Source organism: Mus caroli, chromosome 6 (assembly GCF_900094665.2).
Source record: "Mus caroli chromosome 6, CAROLI_EIJ_v1.1, whole genome shotgun sequence".
Classification (NCBI taxonomy): Eukaryota; Metazoa; Chordata; class Mammalia; order Rodentia; family Muridae; genus Mus; species Mus caroli.
Window position 1 is genome coordinate 49,144,276 of NC_034575.1, and position 10,161 is coordinate 49,154,436.

The following is a 10,161-nucleotide window of genomic DNA, read 5'->3' on the forward strand; positions in this document are numbered from 1 at the left end:
TGGGCTCTGGGCTGTGATATTTTCCAAACTTTGTTTCTTTTCTTTTCTTTCTTTTTTTTTTTTTTCCAGCCTGAATAGTATATTTTCTCAGTAGCCACCAGAGGGTGTGTTCACTTGGTAAGCTCCCAAGGCAATCTCTTGTGAGTTCTGCAAAGGTTGTCACTGCCCCACCCCATCACAGTAGGTCCATCCTGTCCCTCTCAGGAGACTTCGGTCACTCCTGTCACTAGCTGTTGCTCCCACCACAGCAGCTGGGAGTGAATCGGGGTGAGCAGGCTTTGCCTGGATCCCAGAACTCTAGTCCGTAAGTCCTCATAACCATGCCTCACTCCAGATCCACAGTGCCACCCACTGCCTCCAAGGCTGCTCTGATCTTCTCGGCCTCAGCTTTGGCGACGTTGGCTTTGGTTTCCTGGGGCAGGGACTCTACCAGCTTCTTGGCCTGGACGAGGTTGATGCCCTGGACGTAGTTCTTGATCTCCTTGATCAACTTGACTTTGTCCACAGGCTTTGCCTCTGTCAGGCGGACGGTGAAGTGTGTCCGCTCTTTCTGTTTGGGGACATCTTCCTCCTCGGCCGCCTCAGAGGCCGGTGCTGCAGCAGAGATGGGACCAGGCACCATGCCACCCATTGGCATAAGGCCGACATCCTGGATCTTCAGTGTTTTCTTCAGGAGTTCGTTGAGGTCTGAGATCTCCAGGAGCGTAAGGCTGGCAATGTCTTGGACCAGCTGCTGGATCTTGGGGGATATCCTTTGGGAGCATTATCCAGAGGTGCGCCGGCGAGTGCTTCACTCCTTCGGGGGCTGCTGCTTCTCAACTGCCGCGCTGCACAGACGCTGGGCATCTGTTGCCTGGCAAGGAGGAGCGCTGGCCCCCGGAGTCCAAGCCTTGGCCCCCACAGGCAGTGGCTAGCCGCCACCGGCCCCAACTTTATTTCTTTAAAAGGCTTACTATGACTTGTGTTGTGATTCTATATCCTCTGAATACACCCTCTTCCAAGGGTTTTTGTTGCTATTTTAAAATCCTGAGTCTAGCCGGGCTGTGGTGGCACACACCTTTAATCCCAATGCTTGAGAGGCAGAGACTGGTGAATCTCTGAGTTTAAGGCCAGCCTGATCTACATAGTGAGTTCCAGGGTAGCCAGGGCTACACAGAGAAACCCTGTCTTGAAAAATAACAACAACAAAATCCTGAGTCTCACATTTTAAATCTCTTCTTTATGGGGCTGTCATGAACTCATGTGTAATTTTAAAGATTTCTCTTTATTTATCTGTTTGTCTGTGCATGTTTGTGCCACGTGTATGGGAGTGCCTACAGTGTGCAGAAGATGGCACCAGATCCACTGGACTAGAGGTCCAGGAGGCTGTGGGCTATCTGATATGGGTGCTGGAAATCAAACCCAAGTCCTCTGGAAGAATTGAGGGTGCTCTTCACTGCTGAGTGCATCCCCACCCGCTGTGTACTTACCTGAGTTGTTGAAATAGGTGCTGTATGGAATGCACGCTCAGTCGTGCTCCCGCTCACTGAGAATACCCCATCTTTATACGGAAGACATCGTTGTGATAGTGGCAACCCCCTCTCAGCTGTAATGGATGCCTGTCCCCAGAGAGCTGGGATTCAGACATGGTGATAGGCCTGTGAGCTGTGGTGAAGTGGACGTTGGTGAGCGTAAACTGCCATATAGAAAACCATTTTCACCCATATGTCTGGAAAAGGAGAAACAGTGGCCATTAGAGAGAAGAAAGTGCTGATGTGAAGGAGTCAAATGTAAAGGTAATTCTAGTGAGAGGGGGAGATGGGGGCAATGTCAGGAGATGAGGGATGAGAGGAGGGGAGGAGGGGAGGGGAGGCGAGGGGAGGGGAGGAGACAAAAGCTCTTAGTGGGTTTCCACTTATTGGGGTTGGGCTCTCATGAGACCTTGACTGGCCTTGGAGTCTGTGAGGTACTGAGGATTTTTATGCAAACCCCTCCCCCCCCCATACACACATATCTTCTCCACGCTACATTGAATAAGTTTCAGCAACCAGAAGACCTTCGACTGAGACAACCAAAGCCTGCTTCCAGTTGTTTCTGATCCCTGGAAGGGAAAATAATCCCATTTTTCTGACTTAATTAAATATAATAATGGGAATTTAGACTAGGAGTTCTGTCACCCGTTTGTTCTCTTTTTGAAGTGGTAGTACCGAAGGAAGCCATAACCACCCAAGGTCACTGCTAGGCAATAGCAGAGCTAAAACGGAACCAGAGGGCCTCTGTAAGGCTCAGTACGAAGGCTCCCTCCACAGAGAAGCAGCCATGCTGTCGGGTCAGCTGAAGTGCTGCCTGCAGGCCCAGGAATGTGGTAGGTCCAGTGCCAGCAGCTCAGGGGTGGGGTGGGCAGCAGGTCCAGGCTGAGCATGTAGGGGACTGCACAGTCTGAGCTGTGCTCTCAGACAGGAGATGTAGCTGGAGAATGATGCAAGGCCTTGTGGGAGAACCATCAGAACCTTGGAGAGAAGGACGGGATGTGAGCCTCTCACTTTTGGGATGCGAAGCATTTAAGCTATAGTTGCTTGGGGTTGTGCCACAGAATAAGGAGGTAGGTTGCTGAGTAGCAGGCCAGCGCCGAGGAAGAAAACAGGGGGACAGAAGGAAACAGGTACTCAAGAACTTTACTTAGGTACCTAGGTTCAGCCATGCCTGGGGTTGGAATTAACTCCTGAGTTCTCACCCACCGTATCATCATCATCATCACCACCATCATCATCACCATCATCATCATTATCATATTTGTGTGTGTGTGTGAGTGTGTGTGTGTGTGTGTGTGTGTGTGTGTGTGTGTGTGGGGGTGCCACAGCAAGCATGTGGAAATCAGAAGACAACTTTCAGGATTAGATTCTCTCCTTCCACTGTGTGAGCTGTAAGGATTGAATGGAGGTTCTCGGACTATCTCAGGTGCCTTCACCCACTAAGCTGTCTTAGTAACCCAATGTTCTGTGTTTAGGCTGCTCTAACTGCCTTTCTAATGTAACCACCCCAGATGTCTGTGAGACTTGATTTGGGTGTCTCCACCAATACAGATATCTGTGGTTGCTTAAGTTCTTTAAATAGGATGGCATAGTGCTCATATTTGATTTGCGCACAGTCTCTTGTAATACTTTAAATTGACTCAGGGCTACTTACAATACTGACTGCAATCTGTCTTAGTTAGGGTTTCCATGGCTGTGATCAAGTGTTGTGACCAAAACTAACTTAGGGAGGAAAGTGTTTATCTCATCTCACAACTCTCAGAAAAGTCCAGCCAAAAACTCAGGTAGGAACCTGGAAGCAGAGGCCAGGAGGGGTGATGCGGAAAGGGCTTGCCCCCAGCCTGCTGTCTCTCTCTTAAGAGAAGAAAGAATGTACGGAGGACTTGCTGTTTCAGAGCCTAAGTTAGTGAGTTATCACGACAGCAAGCATGACCACAGACAGACAGGCATAGCGCTGGAGCAGCAGCTGAGAGCTTACCTACAATCCACAAGCAGGAGGTAGGGGTGGGGTATACCATTCCCTGGGACCCATGTGAGCTTCTGAGACCTCAGAGCCTTCCTCCAGTGACACACCCCTCCCACAATGGTGACCAAGCGTGCGGGGACTGTATAAGCCGGTCAGGCCATTCTCATTCAAATGACTTGGACTGTCTTTAGTCCAACTTCAAAAGTCCCCCATAGTCTTTCACAGTCCCAACACAGTCTCTTCTGAGACTTAAGGCAGTCTTTTAAAACTAACTCTATTGTAAAAGCAAAAGTTAAATTGCATACTTAAAACATACAATCACACAGAGTATATATTTGCCATTCCAAAAGGGAGGGAAGAGCGAGTCCTGAGGAAAGACTAGACCAAAGCGAGACCAAGACCCAACATGGAAAATCCAAAGCTCGTAGTTCTGTGTCTGGTGTAGCTCTATGTCAGATGTCAAGGGCTCCGATCACTCTCCTCTTCCAGTTTTGCTGACTACGACACACGTCTCTCTTTGGGCTGGTTCCATGTCCTGTGTGCAGCTCCACTTGGCAGGTATGCTTCAGCTCTGGCCTCTTTAACATCTTGGGATCTCCAAATCAGGTTGTTGTTTTGTTTTTGTGTTTTTTGAGACAGGGTTTCTCTGTGTAGCCCTGACTGTCCTGGAACTCACTTTGTAGACCAGGCTGGCCTCAAACTCAGAAATCCTCCTGCCTCTGCCTCCCAAGTGCTGGGATTAAAGGCGTGCACCATTACCGCCCAGCCAGAGTTGACTTTTATAGTGTCATGAAATGGCCTCTCCTGGACTCCTTATAGAATCTCCCTGACACATGCCTGGTCTTAGTAGCTTTTCTTTACCTTAGAGGAAGATTCCAAAACCCAAGTGACAGGTGGCTGGGAGCCACTATGTGTGTGCTGAGAATTAAAGCTGGATCCCCTGGAAGAGCAGCCAGTGCTTTAACCACTGAAATATCTATGTGTGTTTCTTCTAAAGATATTTATTTGTTTGTTTGTTTATTTAATTATATATTATGTATGCTTATATTATGTATGTTTATTTAATTATATATTATGTATATAAAGGTTAACAGGTTATGGGGGCTGGACCTGTTTAGAAATAGTTCTTTTGGGCAATTCCAATCTTTTGTTGTTAGCAGTCCAGTCCACTAGTAAACCCCAAACACAAGTTGGCAGCAGAGCAGAAGCTCAATCCAGAAGAAACCAAGAGGCTCTGCTGATCGGCTGGAGTCAGCGGAATTGGCTGGAGTCAACCGAAGCAGCAAGAAGCTGCCGGAACACCACTAGAAGTTCTTTGGTGCATTTCTCTCCATGAAGCCATGACAAGCGAAGATCGGTGAAGAAAGCAAGGTGGATCAATGCAACGGTGTCATCAGTGAAGCCCAGCGATGCCCAGCAAAGAGCTGCAAGGCTAACCCATGCCAGAGCACCATCCACTGTCTGTTGGGTTATACTGACACTCTCTCCAAACATCATGTGTCTGTTCTCAACAAAATCCTCTCCTGTGTCTGCTTCAGAAAAATATCCTCTCATAAGGCAGTTTCCAAAAAAGAAAAAGAAAAAAAGTCACATGACACAACAGAGTCTCCAACAAAAGCAGAAATCCCTGTTTCAGTCATCTCTCCTTCTTCTTTTTTGAAAAAAAAACACTTTTCTGGATAAGAGCAGTGGGCTGGGCAGTATCACCAATATTGCCTTGGGCTCTTCTTTAATGCTATTTAAAAAAAAAAAAATCTGCCTCATTATAGTAAAGCACACGCACCCCAAAATCTATTATGCTACCCCTTGAAGTGTTAGGAAAACCCATCACAGTGATGATTCTAGTGAGCCCCTCGTCATGTCCTGCTCCCCCACAATTGTGGAGAGGTCCTGCTTTCTTTGATGCTTGTGTAAGAGTTGCAGAAGGAAGATCACCAAATCCAAAGCGATGCCTGGCCGTCTGCAGGCTAACGTGTGTGGATGAAGTATTATGGCAAGTGTCAGAAGGAAGCCCTGGACGCCTGTCAGTGCCTTGGCTGTTTATAGTTTGGTCTAATCCTCTAGGAAAATGCTGACCAACACTCTTCTAACGTGGTCTTCCTTTCTTTTCTCTTTCTTTTCTCCTTTTTTCCTTTTTTCTTTTTCTTCTTCTTTCATCCTTCCTTTTCTTTCCTTCCTTCTTTCTTTCTTCCCCCCCTCCCCCTCTTCTCTCTCTCTCTCTCTCTCTCTCTCTCTCTCTCTCTCTCTCTCTCTCTCTCTCTCTCTCTCTCTCTCTCTCTCTCTCTCTCTTGTTCTTTGATACAAGGGTTTCCCTGTGTAGCCCTGCCTGTCTTGGAACTCTTTCTGAAGACCAGGCTGGCCTTGAACTTGAGACCCACCTGTCTCTGCCTCCCGAATGCTGGGGTGGCATCACCACCACCCCAGCTGACATGGTTTTCTATGAGCACTGAATATTGGCCATGCTGCTTGATCTGCTTGTGTTATGGGCTCCTTCTGTCTGGCTCCTCCCTTGTCTTTACCTTGACTGGTTCTTCCTAGACAGGAATCTACCAGTGGACATGTGTGTCACAGTTACCCATGAAGCATCATAAAGAAGCAAGGGCTTGCTCCTTAGCATCCCCATGCCATGCTCATGACAGAGTATGTCCCACAATCATTGTATTTCAAATCGTCTTTTGTCTATAACCCGTATGTTCCTCCTTGTAATCCGGAATTCCTTAAACATAACCTTGACCACTGTGCTCAGTGCCCACATCTCTATTTCTACCTTTGTCAGGCATGGCTTCAGTGTCTTTGTTTAGAATATTGTTTGGAATAAGCAAGCACATTTCCCTGTTGAGTCGTTATACTTTGGCACCCTCTCTGGACCTTCCCACTTAAGGATTACCAATTATACATTAAATCATAACAATTTAAGTCATCACTTAGAGATAATTCTTGTTTTAGTCAATGTTGGCCTGAAGGTTTCTACTATGGGCTATTTTGGCTTTAACTTTTCTCATCAATGTGACAAAACGCCCTGCTAGAAACAACTTAAAGAAGTTGATTTGAGGAAGGTACTACGTCATGGGAAGTGTGGTCGTTTGAATGAGAACAGCCCCTATAGGTTCATATGTTTAAATGCTTGGCCCCCTGGTTGGTGAAACTGTTCCAGGAGAATTAGGAAGTGTGACCTTGCTGGAGAAGATGTGTCACTAGAGGTGGGCTTTGAGGTTCCGAAAGCCAATGGCCACTCCCAGCTCCCTCTCCTTCTCTGCCTCCTGCTTGGGGATTGGATCCAGTGCCATGCCTGCCTGTCAGGGTCATGGTCATGGACTCCCACCTCTTAGAACCGTGAGACCTCAATTAAAAGGGATCTTCTGCAAGTTGTTTGTCATTGGATCTTATCATCATCATAATAAAGTAACCAAGACAGTGAGGAAGGCATGGTGTCTGGAGGGAGGAAAGATTTATTTGGTCCTGCTCTTTGGAAGGCATAATCATCATTGCTTGCCTCCTGCTCCCATGTAACTCTGTAGAACAAAATGGGAGTAAAAACAGGGAAGAGAAAAGATGTTGACCTCATGGCCAACCAGGAAGCAGGAAGTAGCAAGGGATAATATATTCTCAAGGACCAGCTTCCTCCACCTAGCAGCTACCTCCACAAGCTCTCCTCAAACAGCATCACCATCTGGAAATCAAGCATTCCAAATATGTGTCTGTGGGAGACAACCCGTGTTCAATTCATACAAGAAACAACTCATATTCAGTTCACACCAGAGACAATCCATGTTCAGTTCACACCAGAGACAATCCATGTTCAGTTCACACAAGAAACAACTTATATTCAGTTCATACCAGAGATAATCCATGTTCAGTTCACACCAGACACAACCCATGTTCAGTTCACACCAGAGATAATCCATGGTCAGTTCACACCAGAGACAATTCATGTTCAGTTCACACCAGAGACAACCCAGGTTCAGTTCACACCAGAGATAATCCATGTTCAATTCACACAAGAAACAACTCATATTCAGTTCACACCAGAGGATAATATTTCTTTCATTAGATTTGGCCATCCACTAGGTTTTTTTTTTTTTTGGTTTTGTTTTGTTGTTGTTGTTGTTACAGTTTTTGAAATAGGGTTGCCATATGTAGTTCAGGCTAGCCTGACCTGTGTAGCCCAGGCTTGCCTCGAACTACCACTCTTCTTGCCTCAGTTTCCAACATAATAAGATTATACTCATTGCTACCATGTCTAGCTGGACTTTAAAGCTAAAGAAAACACGATTTACTTCATTCACCAGTACTCATGAAGACAGCTTAGAGAGCTTGTCTGACATCTGCCTTGTAGGATCCCAGCTTTATGGGGAGAAATGTTACTTCTAGGAAACAAGAATTTGGGGAGAATTTAAGAGGAAATAAATTCATCCTCCTTTAGAGATACGTGGATGAATGTGATTGCAAAGGTTTCTTAGCAACAGGATTACAACTCTTTTTATAATCTATCAGATTCCTTATGAAAACTTCTAGAGGTGGGCTGGAGAGATGGCAAAGCGGTTAAGAGCACTGACTGCTCTTCCAGAAGTCCTGAGTTCTATTCCCAGCAACCACATTGTGGCTCACAACCATCTGTAACAGGGATTCAATGTCCACTTCTGGTATGTCTGAAGACAGTGACAGTGTATCTCACATACATAAAATAAATAAATAAATCTAAAAAAAACCCCACCTTCTAGAAAGAACTTAATTTTATACTGGATTTTACAGGATTAGACTAAACTTGTTTTAAGGCTGGGTTATAGCACAGGGGTAGAGCACTTGCCTTGCGTGCATAAGACCCTAGCTCCAACCCCCAACCCTGCGATGATGATGATGATGATAAACAATCTTTCTTTGAAATTATTATGATCACAAAAGGAAAAAGAGTCTGTATTGGTTTGCTTTATATTGCTGTGATTTGGTTTTAAAAGAAAAAACTGGCAAAAAAAAAAAAAAAAAAAAAAAAAAAAAAAAAAAAACCCTGGAGAGGAAAGAGTTGCATTTTGAGTTANAAAAAAAAAAAACAAACCCTGGAGAGGAAAGAGTTGCATTTTGAGTTACATATTACATATTTGAGTTACATATTACATATTTGAGTTACATATTACATATTTGAGTTACATATTACATATTTGAGTTACATATTACATATTTGAGTTGCATATTACACTACTCCTCACAGTCCATCATGGTAGGAAGCCTAGGCAGCACCTGGAGTCAGGATCTGAAGCTGGAACCTTGGAGTCTGCTTACTGACTTGCTCTTGGGATCAAGGCCAGCTATCTTTTTTATATTTCCCAGGACCCCTGGCCTAGGAGTGGCACCTCCCCATGGCGGACTGGGTCCTCCTACATCAGTCAACAATCAAGAAAACATCCTACAGACTTGCCTGTGGGTCAATCTGATAAAGGCATTTCTTAATTGAGGTTCCCTCTTCCAAGGAGACCAGCACAGGGCACCAAAAAAAGATCATGAAAGAAATACAAAAGGTTTCTTGAGACGGTCTACGGAGAACTCCACGTGAGCTGAGAGCAAGCCTACCTTCCTGGGTGTTCGGATTCTAGAGTTTGTGGTTGAACTGCCTTACAGAGAACCAGTCTTGGTGTAGGTAAACACCGCGCCCAGCTAAGTGCCTTTCACTCCTGCCCGGTGGCCGTTCGACCATTCAGTCACAGAAGTACAGGTGTCACTGAGGAGTCAAGCACGGTTCTGGTGCTCTGCCTTGCACTTCTGTAAGTATCACGATTTTAAGACAATAACCCTTGAAAGACAGTAACCTTAGGCTGGGTCTGCAGCACAGGGGGAAATTGCTTGCCTGATGTGTGAGAGGACCTGGGTTCCTCCATCCCCAACATCACTCCCCTGCCCCCCCCAAAAAAACCCAAACCAACAAAACAACACACACACACAATCCACAAACAAACAAAACCAAAAAGTTTTGAAGTGCAAGCTTCTGGTTGTGTCATCTGATGCAGACTCACATGGTGTTTTGCTGAGGAAAGACCTCTTGGAGGACACTGTGATGTTTGGAGAGAATATAAAGGGGACTCAAGGGACAGTGACAGTGTGCTTGCATAGCTAGCCTTGCAATGCTTAGCTGACCTCTAGTCTGTGCCAATTTTCACTTCCTTGAGAGAAGCACAACAGAGAACGTCTCTTGGGGTCGCTGCTGCTCCTAGTCGCTCCCACTGTCTCGGAGATCTGGCTGCTTCTACTGGATCATGCCGCCACTGCTGATTCCTGCTTGCTATCCTGACTCTACCGAATGGGACTGCTGGTATCCTGACAAAAGGAGACCGGAATCACCCCCAAAGAACTGCTTCTAAACAGGTCCACATCCCCTTGTCCTATGTACCATCTTTTCTCCCCTCCCTTCAGACAGTGGGCTAGAAGGGGTGTTGAAGGGGTTGACAATGCTTATTAAGTGTAAGTTTTAAGACTCTAAGCCTACAAAGCTGTGCCTGCAGTTGATCCCACCAAGTTTCCTGGTCCTTTGCTACACGGCCTCTGTTCTAATGTGTGTCTCTAGTGAGGCAGCAGAGAGGAGTTTGCCTCAACTTATCTGTCAAGCTATGTGAAGGCCCTCACAGAGGCGCCACATGATCAACGACTCGCCAGATGTGTTCTGGCTGGCCCTCCTCCAGACTCTGCTCCTGTATG

General features: G+C 46.1%; 1 pseudogene; it reads right to left on the bottom strand.

Moving 5' to 3' along the window:
- Window positions 1-287: 287 nt before the first annotated feature.
- Window positions 288-6,764, bottom strand: LOC110295614 (annotated as a pseudogene).
- Between the last annotated feature and the right edge of the window lie 3,397 nt (window positions 6,765-10,161).